Source organism: Dendrobates tinctorius, unplaced genomic scaffold, assembly GCF_039654945.1.
Source record: "Dendrobates tinctorius isolate UK_male_01 unplaced genomic scaffold, ASM3965494v1 ptg000058l, whole genome shotgun sequence".
Classification (NCBI taxonomy): Eukaryota; Metazoa; Chordata; class Amphibia; order Anura; family Dendrobatidae; genus Dendrobates; species Dendrobates tinctorius.
This window is the reverse complement of record NW_027361726.1, coordinates 5,717,128-5,729,315: the sequence shown is the minus strand read 5'-3', so window position 1 is coordinate 5,729,315 and position 12,188 is coordinate 5,717,128. Positions and strand designations below refer to the sequence as shown.

Here is a 12,188-nt window from a genome sequence, read left to right as displayed (position 1 = left end):
TGCTTGCAGATGTGACAAGCCCCGCCCTTTCTGTTCTGCCTGCAGATGTGACAAGCCCCGCCCTTTCTGTTCTGCCTGCAGATGTGACAAGCCCCGCCCTTTCTGCTCTGCCTGCAGATGTGACAAGCCCCGCCCTTTCTGCTCTGCCTGCAGATCTGCTAAGCCCCGCCCTTGCTTCAAAGTGGCACATTAAGCTCCAGCCCCACTTCCTGCAGATGTTCCAAACCCCACCCTTGCTTCATATTGGTGCACTACACGCCGCCCCCACTTCCTGCTATCCATCCTACCTGCTAGCTATAGATTACACTTGACAAAAAAGAAGGCAGACTCCATGATTAATGCCATGGTCTCTTTATCACACTATTAAAGGTTGAGTTGTGTGAAAGTACAGGGTTCACTTAATTCTTGGTACTTCGTGGCCACAGCCGGCACATTACTCCATCTTTTGGCCTCAGGGTCCCACTGTCTACGATGTCGAAGCTTTGCCCGTCGGTCAGCTGGAATTCAAATCTTTGCAAAAGTTTCGCTATCACAACTTTTTCTTCCATCTATTAGAAGAAAAAAAACTTCTTTAGCCTTCTCTTCCCAGCAATCCCTGACTGTGACCAGCCGACTACTGTGCCGCAGTGGGAGACAGTCAGCATGTCGGCGGCTTGGACTCATAGTACACACAATACAGGTGCGTCCTTACCTGTGAGAACACCTGGCCTATACACGACCGCGGCCCCAAGGAAAACGGGAAATAGGTGAAGTACGGCCTGGGAGCAATGAGATACATGAATACGGGGTCTAGTTATATGCTGGGGGGTTGTAGTTGGAGACCCCTGTACTCGGGGATAATGAGGACATGTCAAGCATGTGTATGTAGGGTGCACTCACCTCTCAGATTCGGGAGCAAATCGATCTGGGTCAAAGCTGAGAGGATCCTTAAAATGCTGCTCCATTCTCCCATAGACATAGGAATTAAACTGTGGAGCGGATGACACCAGAAAGAAGGGAACGCCAGTTAGTATTCTATCATATCATGTATCAGGGGATGTGGAGGTAGAAGTCGCACAGGACCCCTACACCTAGGCTCTCCTACCATGTGCAACATTACAAACATTACACGTGGGAGGCCGGAGGGCATTATTTTCCAGCCGCTGTTTGGGGGCCATGAAATTCTGCAATCGGAAAATCATCTAATACTGTTGTTCCAGAAGATAACCCCCAGTGTACCTGGATGTGTGGCAGGAGAATGGGTTAAGTAGTTTGCCCGCTTACCACTAAGGAGACATTAGGTGGGATGCGGAGCCCCTCAGTCACTAATTCTTTATCCAGAAGACGTGACGTTCCCGGGGCCGTGGGATATAACCGGAGGGTCTCTTTAAGAACCTATGACAAAATTAGAAAGAGGTTAGAAATAGAAATGATTAATTCGATAGAAGCCGCAATTCACACTGACCTGGGACAGGTACTGCAGCTTGTTGAGGTCGTCATATCTAATGTCCCTATGTGATCCGAACACGTCGTCTATTTCACTGAGAACCCTAATTATAAGATATAAGAAAGGAAATTATATCATTATGTCACTGCAGCAGAATAGTGAGTGCAGCTCTGGAGCATAATACAGGATGTAACTCAGGATCAGTAATGTAATGTATGTACACAGTGACTGCACCAGCAGAATAGGCAGTGCAGCGCTGGAGTATAATACAGGATGTAACTCAGGATCAGTAATGTAATGTATGTACACAGTGACTGTACCAGCAGTATAGTGAGTGCAGCTCTGGTGTATAATACAGGATGTAACTCAGGATCAGTAATGTATGTACACAGTGACTGCACCAGCAGAATAGTGAATGCAGCTCTGGAGTATAATACAGGATGCAACTCAGGATCAGTAATGTAATGTATGTACACAGTGACTGCACCAGCAGAATAGTGAGTGCAGCTCTGGACAATAATACAGGATGTAACTCAGGATCAGTAATGTAATGTATGTACACAGTGACTGCACCAGCAGAATAGGCAGTGCAGCGCTGGAGTATAATACAGGATGTAACTCAGGATCAGTAATGTAATGTATGTACATAGTGACTGCACCAGCAGAATAGGCAGTGCAGCGCTGGAGTATAATACAGGATGTAACTCAGGATCAGTAATGTAATGTATGTACACAGTGACTGCACCAGCAGAATAGTGAGTGCAGCTCTGAGGTATAATACAGGATATAACTCAGGATCAGTAATGTAATGTATGTACACAGTGACTGCACCAGCAGAATAGTGAGTGCAGCTCTGGGGTATAATACAGGATATAACTCAGGATCAGTAATGTAATGTATGTACACAGTGACTGCACCAGCAGAATAGTGAGTGCAGCGCCGGAGGATAATACAGGATGTAACTGAGGATCAGTAATGTAATGTATGTACATAGTGACTGCACCAGCAGAATAGGCAGTGCAGCTCTGGGGTATAATACAGGATGTAACTCAGGATCAGTAATGTAATGTATGTACACAGTGACTGCACCAGCAGAATAGTGAGTGCAGCGCCGGAGGATAGAATAGCACTGGATACGCAGGACTTTGTGGACATTTGGCCTCACTTTTTCAGTACACCTGGATACCGTGCTAGCTCCATTACAGCAAAAGCCAGCTGGTTTGCTGTGTTCTCTTGGCCTAGAAGTATAGTATAGGATGTTGTTGCGCAGAGTTCAGGTAATAGCAATGAATATTTGATGCCTGCAGAAATGGCTTTATACGACCTGCTATGAAGAAAGTCACAAAATTATCCAACAAACTTTCCAGGTCATATGAATCTTCTACAGCTGTAAAGATTGAGAAGACACCACCCTTATCCTATACCCTTTGTCCTTTTCCCATATCAGGCACTCCTGCCCCCGACTTCTTCCTGCGGTGCTGTACCTGATCCTGTAAGTATCTGTGACAGTATATCCACAGGGATGTCGTCTCCATCTTGTATCGCTTTCCGTCTCCTCTCGATACAATCCTTCCATGTTTGGCGGAGCAGTCTCACGCTCTCCCGCACCCCTCTGATGAAAGCTCGTCTCCCCGGGGTGTACTGAATAGTGAACACACCAATCATCTTCAAGGATTGTATCACACATGATAGGCTTACCGTAGATACTCCAGGTCATCAGATACACTGATCAGCAGAACGTATCAAAGAAGATGGGATTAGATAGATAATTAGGATTAGATACACAGTCCATCAGACAGTTGTATCAAACATGATGGGATTGGATACATAGATCATTAGGATTAGATACACAGGCCATCAGACAGTATCACATGTGATTTGATTAGATACACTGGCAGGCGGTATCACGTGACAGGATTAGATACACTGGCAGGCGGTATCACACGTGACAGGATAAGATACACTGGCAGGCGGTATTACACGTGACAGGATTAGATACACGGCTCAGCAGTCAGTATCACAGGATAGGATTAGATACATTGATCAGTAGAAAATATCACATGATAGGATTAGATATACTGGCAGGCGGTATTACGATGGGTATCATAGTTCCTGCTGCTACCTACCTGCACCAGTGGGTTTCGTGTCGCTGCCACCCCCTGCATGATCAGTGAGATCGCTCGTGGAAACGGCGTCTGATCGTCTCACAGAGATTTCAGGTCCATCCCAAATGCCACCTGCAGTTCATAAGACTGGTTATACCCGGGCTATGACCCCGACATTAAGCCCCCGGGGACTCCCCAACCAATGGATCCTCCTCAGTATGGCACCCCAGTAGTACCAGCATCGGCCTGGTTCCCTCTCACTGTTTGGCCCATGCGATACCCATCTGGATTTACCTTTGCGATGACGTCCAGCGTCACTTTGCTCATCACCTCGTGGATGGAGATCTCACATTTGCCGTCCGCCTTTTCCGACAATCTCTCCATCAGCTCGTCCACCTTCTCATTAAAGGTCCCCATTAGTCCCATCAAGTATCTGAAGATTGAGGAGATGGAAGGCGACTATAATGCATCCAGGGAAGATCAACGCCATCAATATGGCCGAGTCTCATCAATATGGCCAAGTTTGATGGTACTGTGCCCCCCCGTATGTTTCCCTCCATATCGCGTCTAGTTATCCTGCATGGTTACACCACATTGCCTGATAATCCAGAAACGTCCGACACCAGATTCATCACATACAGCCTCTGACAAACAGTCCTCTTGTTTACATTGGACTGCCTGTTTCCCTGAGAATCCTGTTAACCTTCGTTCTGCTGAAAGCGGGATCCATGATTCTCCTCTGCTTGTGCCAATGGTCGTAGTCGCGATCAGTCAGCAATCCGGACCCCAGAAACCTGGAGAGAAAAGGGATAAAGCAAAGCTGAAGTTTCACAAAGGAGCTTCACCACAAGATGGCGCCATCCATAGCCCGTAGAATGCAATAACTCACCAACCTTACACCAAAGAGGCTGAACACCCGCTGATAGGTGCTGTCCTTTGTGTATTTTGGTGACATGAGAATTTCCTGCGTAACATTATAATAAAAAAAAAAAATAAATGTTTTTACATCCAGGATTAGATCAACATGGCTGATCTCTTCCAAAAACAGCACCACCCTTGTATACTGGCTGTGTTGGGTATTACAACTCAGTCATATTAATAAAACTGATCTGCGATGCAACCCATGGACAGGGGTGGCGCTGTTCATGAAGGGAGGCTGACATGTTTTGTCTTTTTAATCTTGGACAACCCCTTTATTGACTCATCATTGTTCGTCCAGTACCTTTACTCCACTAGGACTTGTCAGAAGAATCATCACATTGTGCAAGGCATTAATCCGGACGACAGGACCATAACTCTGAGCCCTGGCAAGTAAGTAGAATGATAACCCATTAATTGGCTTAACAACTTAGTGGACATATAACCTATATTTCTACTGACACTCAGAATTGCCATCTCTGTTGGATTTTCCGATGCTCCTCAGGGGCCGGGTTTGTGGGCAGGGCTTAAACATTCCCAGAACAGTCCGCAATCACATAGCTGTATTGGGGGGCTTATTTTTTTTTATGGCATCTAACTGACGTATAATTTTATTCTATACGTTATCACAATTAGGGCTCATGCTCACCTGCGATGAAATTGGACAAATTCAATCCGATAACAAATCGGATTGAATTTGTACCAATGTTAATCTATGATGGTGTCTTCAGCTGCGTTTTTTTTCCAGCTCGGATCGGATCAAGTTTAGGCTGGAAAAAAATAAATCGCAAAACGGATCGCATCCCCCAATAGAAGTCAATTGGTGCGATAAAAAATTGCACGGCACTCGCACCATGCAAGTGCTGTGCGATTTTTATGCACCAATGTCCTTTGAAAAGCTGGCAATTCATATGCGGCTATACAGTAAAATCACACTGACAGGTTAAAATAGAAAAGATAGAATACATGTATACACATAGAATAGGTGTGTGCATATATACAGTGGGGCAAAAAAGTATTTAGTAAGTCAGCAATAGTGCAAGTTCCACCACTTAAAAAGATGAGAGGCGTCTGTAATTTACATCATAGGTAGACCTCAACTATGGGAGACAAACTGAGAAAAAAAAATCCAGAAAATCACATTGTCTGTTTTTTTTTTTCATTTTATTTGCATATTATGGTGGAAAATAAGTATTTGGTCAGAAACAAGCAAACAAAATTTCTGGCTCTCACAGACCTGTAACTTCTTCTTTAAGAGTCTCCTCTTTCCTCCACTCATTACCTGTAGTAATGGCACCTGTTTAAACTTGTTATCAGTATAAAAAGACACCTGTGCACACCCTCAAACACTCTGACTCCAAACTCCACTATGGTGAAGACCAAAGAGCTGTCAAAGGACACCAGAAACAAAATTGTAGCCCTGCACCAGGCTGGGAAGACTGAATCTGCAATAGCCAACCAGCTTGGAGTGAAGAAATCAACTGTGGGAGCAATAATTAGAAAATGGAAGACATACAAGACCACTGATAATCTCCCTCGATCTGGTGCTCCACGCAAAATCCCACCCCGTGGGGTCAGAATGATCACAAGAACGGTGAGCAAAAATCCCAGAACCACGCGGGGGGACCTAGTGAATGAACTGCAGAGAGCTGGGACCAATGTAACAAGGCCTACCATAAGTAACACACTACGCCACCATGGACTCAGATCCTGCAGTGCCAGACGTGACCCACTGCTTAAGCCTGTACATGTCCGGGCCCGTCTGAAGTTTGCTAGAGAGCATTTGGATGATCCAGAGGAGTTTTGGGAGAATGTCCTATGGTCTGATGAAACCAAACTGGAACTGTTGCCGTGTTGCCAAGCGAAAAGCCAAAAACATCACTGCTCTAGAGGAGATCTGCATGGAGGAATGGGCCAACATACCAACAACAGTGTGTGGCAACCTTGTGAAGACTTACAGAAAACGTTTGACCTCTGTCATTGCCAACAAAGGATATATCACAAAGTATTGAGATGAAATTTTGTTTCTGACCAAATACTTATTTTCCATCATAATATGCAAATAAAATGAAAAAAAAACAGACATTGTGATTTTCTGGATTTTTTTTTCTCAGTTTGTCTCCCATAGTTGAGGTCTACCTATGATGTAAATTACAGACACCTCTCATCTTTTTAAGTGGTGGAACTTGCACTATTGCTGACTGACTAAATACTTTTTTGCCCCACTGTATATATATGTCAGTGACACACACATATATACATATCTTTACATTTGACAGAGATGTAGATAGTAGAATAGCCGATAATTCAATTGTCGGCTTCTGTAAAAAGATTGCAAAGCCGACAGGTTATGACACATAGTTTACATACAGTAAACCATTGCATATCATTTCGATTTATATATGTCCCTGACTGCTAATGTTATTAGTGTGTGTATGTAAAATTTTGGAACTGTATGTGTTAAATTAAAGCATTAAATCACGGAAAAAAATTGCATGGGCTTCCGCGCCGTGCAATTTTCTCTGCCAGAGAGGGAAAGCCAGTGACTGAGGGCAAATAGCCTAGAGAGGGACCATGGTTATTGCGCCCCCCCCGGCTAAAAACATCTGCCCCCAGCCACCCCATAAAAGGCGCATCTCTAAGATGCACCAATTCCGGCACTTAGCCTCTCTCTTCCGATTGCCATGTAGTGGGTGGCATATGGGGTAATAAGGGGTTATTTTGTCACCTTGCTATTGTAAGAAGACATTAAGCCTGGTTAATAATGGAGAGGTGTCAATAAGACACCTATCCATTACTAATCCTCTAGTCTGAAAGGGTTAAAAAAAACAGACAATAAGAATAAAGACTTTTCATGAAATAATTTAACACGCATTTTTGCCATCTTTATTAACCTCCCAATCCAATCAAAGCCCTTGTGTTCCTGTAAAAAATCCAAAATAATAAAGCAACAATATACCATACCTGTCCGCCATAGTCATGTCCCACACTGCAATCCATTTCTGAACATTTTCCCACACTGTCAGTTCACTGCGGGTCAGGCAGGGAGTCAGCACAGCCTCAGTGACTACCGCTGATGTCATTAGCACCGCTCCCAGTTGTAAACTATTTAACCCCTTGAGATGGATTGCAGCATTTGACATGACTGTATGGCGGATAGGTTTGGGATATTGTTGCTTTTTTATTTTGGATTTCTTACAGAACAAGGGCTTTGATTGGATTGGGAGTTTAATAAAGATGGCAAAAATGTGTGTTTAATTTTTTCATTAAAAGTCTTTATTCTTAATGTCTGTGGGTTTTTTTTAACCCTTTCAGACTAGTGGATTAATAATGGATAGGAGTCTTATTGACACCTCTCTATTATTAACCAGGCTTAATGTCACCTTAGAATAGCAAGGTGACATAAACCCTTTATTACCCATATGTCACCCACTACAGGGCAATGGGAAGAGAGAGGCTAAGTGCCAGAATTGCACCTTTTTTGGGGTGGCTAGGGGCAGATGTTTTTAGCTGGAGGGGGCAATAACCATGGTCCCTCTCTATGCTATTAATATTTGCCCTCATTCACTGGCTTTCCCTCTCTGGCTGAGAAAATTGCGCAGGAGCCCATGCAATTTTTTCCCGTGAATACATTCTTTTATTAAATACATACAGGTCCCAAATTTTACACACATATACTGCTAACAGTATTAGTCACTGACATATATAAATCTAATTGTTCTGCAATGGTTTACTGTATGTAAACCATGTCTCCTATCCTTTCAGCTTCTGTAATGATTTTACAGAAGCCAACAAATGAATTAACGGCTATTCTATCTACACTCACTGGCCACTTTATTAGGTACACCATGCTAGTAAGGGGTTGGACCCCCTTTTGCCTTCAGAACTGCCTCAATTCTTCGTGGCAGAGATTCAACAAGGTGCTGGAAGCATTCCTCAGAGATTTTGGACCATATTGACATGATGGCATCACACAGTTGGCGCAGATTTGTCGGCTGCACATCCCTGATGCGAATCTCCCGTTCCACCACATCCCAAAGATGCTCTATTGGATTGAGATCTGGTGACTGAGGAGGCCATTTGAGTACAGTAAACTCATTGTCATGTTCAAGAAACCAATCTGAGATGATTCGAGCTTTATGACATGGCGCATTATCCTGCTGAAAGTAGCCATCAGATGTTGGGTACATTGTGGTCATAAAGGGATGGACATGGTCAGCAACAATACTCAGGTAGGCTGTGGCATTGCAACGATGCTCAATTGGTACCAAGGGGCCCAAAGAGTGCCCAGAAAAAATTCCCCACACCATGACACCACCACCACCAGCCTGAACCGTTGATACAAGGCAGGATGGATCCATGCTTTCATGTTGTTTACGCCAAATTCTGACCCTACCATCCGAATGTCGCAGCAGAAATCGAGACTCATCAGACCAGGCAACGTTTTTCCAATCTTCTACTGTCCAATTTCGATGAGCTTGTGCAAATTGTAGCCTCAGTTTCCTGTTCTTAGCTGAGAGGAGTGGTACCCAGTGTGGTCTTCTGCTGCTGTAGCCCATCTGCCTCAAAGTTCGACGCACTGTGCGTTCAGAGATGCTCTTCTGCCTACCTTGGTTGTAACGGGTGGCAATTTGAGTCACTGTTGCCTTTCTATCAGCTCGAACCAGTCTGCCCATTCTCCTCTGACCTCTGGCATCAACATGGCATTTCCGGCCACAGAACTGCCGCTCACTGGATTTTTTTTCTTTTTCGGACCATTCTCTGTAAACCCTAGAGATGGTTGTGCGTGAAAATCCCAGTAGATCAGCAGTTTCTGAAATTCTCAGACCAGCCCTTCTGGCACCAACAATCATGCCACGTTCAAAGGCACTCAAATCACCTTTCTTCCCCATACTGATGCTCGGTTTGAACTGCAGGAGATTGTCTTGACCATGTCTACATGCCTAAATGCACTGAGTTGCCGCCATGTGATTGGCTGATTAGAAATTAAGTCTTAACACACAGTTGGACAGGTGTACCTAATAAAGTGGCCAGTGAGTGTATATCTCTATGCAATATAAAAATATATATTATATATATGTCAATGACATATATGTAATAATAATCTTTATTTATATAGCGCCAACATATTCCGCAGTGCTTTACAGTTTATACAGTTTATATATATATAATATATTATACAGGGTGGGCCATTTATATGGATACACCTAAATAAAATGGGAATGGTTGTTGATATCAATTTCCTGTTTGTAGCACATTAGTTTATGGAGGGGGGAAACTAAGCGTTTCAATGCAATCCTATGGTGGTGGAATCGCTGGGATTCCGCAGAGATAGTGAACATGCTGCGGATTTTACCGCTATGTGATTCCGCAGCATGGGCACAGCAACTGCGGAATCCCATAGGATTGCATGGGATGCTTTTTTAAGCATTTCCGCTGCGGGAAAACGCTGCGGAAATGCTTAAGAAACGCCACGAGGGAACACAGCCTAAGGGGAGCTGCATTTCTTTTTAGTACCATTTTGGGGGAACCAACCAAATTATATAAATTATTATTTTTCAGTATTTTTTTCTACTTGACAAGTGGGTCCTGTAATCGATCTCCCTGCCCTGACTGCTCGCTCAGCCGTGTTCCCTATTACTGACAGCATCTAGGGAGTTAAACCGTTGTGATTGCAGATAGCGCCAATCGCAGCTTCAGCTAATGCACCCGCTCCATGCAACTACTTCTGACTTCACATGGTGTCAGGATGGGGTTAAGCATTGTAGAATAAAACTTTTTTTAACTTTGGAACATAATCTGTGCTGGCATTTACAAGATCTCTGCTTCCTGGTAGTGAACAGAAAAAGTAGTGTTTTTATCCAGAGAGTAATAATCTGTACAGACCAACCTCTAAGGGTAAGTGCACACGTAGTTTTTAGGTTGTGCGGATTTTGTTGAAAAATCCGCAGGACAAAAGTCCTGCGGTTTATCTGCGGTTTCACACCTCATAATGGATGAGGTGTGAAACCACAGCGGAATCCGCACAAAGAATTGACATGCTGCGGATTTGAACCCGCAGCAAATCCGCGCGGAAAAATCCACAGCATGTGCACTGCGTTTTTCAGTTTACCATTGAAAACAAAGCTACTGTACAACGCAGCTAAATCTGCTGCGGACCCGCAGAGCCTGAAACGCTGCGGATCTGCAGCAGAATCCACACCGTGTGCACATGGCCTTATATTCCTCGATTCTACACCGTCCCCAGCAAAACAACCTGATACATTTTGCCTGCACTGACACATTGTAGCAAACTATCAAAGTGATAAAGTGTTAATATGTCATTCACAATAGGACAGGACTCACCAACGCAGAAACAGCTCATGCACCAAGTTATCATCCTTCATTGATCTCATCAAAGTGGGTAAACTACCCAGAAAAAAACTGCAAAAAAATGAAAAAAAAATTCATATAAAGAGTGTGGATAAAGAGGTAGTGAGCGACCTCCCAATCTTTTAGACATTAAGGCTAAGTACACACGTTGCAGAAAATTTCTGCTTAAAAACCTGAATCCCTTCCCAGACACCGCACCTATTTTTCTGCGGCGTTTTTTGCGTTTTTGATGCGTTTTTTTCCGCAGCGGTTTCAAACCGCATGGAAGAAGCCAAAACGGCGGAAAAATCCGCAAAATTAGCATGCTGCGGTTTTTTCGCGGTAAAAAACGCATCAATGTGCACAAAAAGTGCAAAATGCATAGAAATGACTGGGAAGCTTATTTTTAGCGGTTTTATAGTGAAAACCACGGTAAAAACCGCTAAAAAACGCTGTGTGTGAACACAGCCTAAAAGGAGCAGTGGTCGCACATGCTCACTTCGACCCCGATCTTGTGCTCAGTGGTGGGTCCCTACACTACAAAGTAAGGGAGAAGAAAGAGCCCTAGGTTATTCCCTTTTACAGGATGTACAGGAAAGATTGTGCCCTCACCTGTCTCTGGGGGGTCCGGGGATGTGGTCGTACTTCATGTGGATGTACTGGATGTAAGCGCAGTAAAGTAGGAAGAAGACCGCAGCCAGGCCCAGCAACAGCAGGAGGGCCCCTGAGATCAGAGACCACAGAGTCATGGTGGAGGGCCACAGGGTGAGCGCAAGGGAAAACCCTCAGGATATAACGCGGAGGGGACAGCTCTGTACGAGCAGGAAGAGGCTGATGTTTATGAGGAAAGGAGGGATGGTCGAGCTCACTGTATCTAGGGCTGAAGTCCTCGCGCAGTAAAAGCAGCAATAATCCAGACTAATCCTAAACCTGCAACCCCAGATTATACCGTAAAGTTATAAAGCTAAACTCTATGTCACAAAATAGCTGTCTGTGTTAGTAATAATACATCCCCTAATGTTCTCCTACTTAACGAGGCGTTATTATTATATAGCACCATTAATTCCATGGTGCTGTACATGAGATGGGGATATATCAAAATACACATACCACTTACAGTAAACAAAACTAAGGCTGGAGTCAGACACAACGCATACAAATACGGTCCGTTTTTTAGGGACGTAATATGCAGAAATGTTCCCTAAACAATGATCTGTATGTCATCCGATTGTAATGTTCTCGCATCTAAGGCTAATTTCACATTAGCGGTTTTTTGCGCAGCGCATAGTGCACAATAGAAACGCAAAAAACGCATCATGCGTTTGCGTTTTTTATGCGCATTCGTTCTCAAGGGGTTAAAACCAGTGTCTACACATGTTTACGCCGAA

The 12,188-nt window shown here is 44.1% G+C and overlaps 1 pseudogene; it reads right to left on the bottom strand.

Annotated features, from left to right (window-relative positions):
- Positions 1–335: 335 nt before the first annotated feature.
- LOC141092088 (cholesterol 24-hydroxylase-like) lies at positions 336–11,637 on the bottom strand (annotated as a pseudogene).
- Between the last annotated feature and the right edge of the window lie 551 nt (positions 11,638–12,188).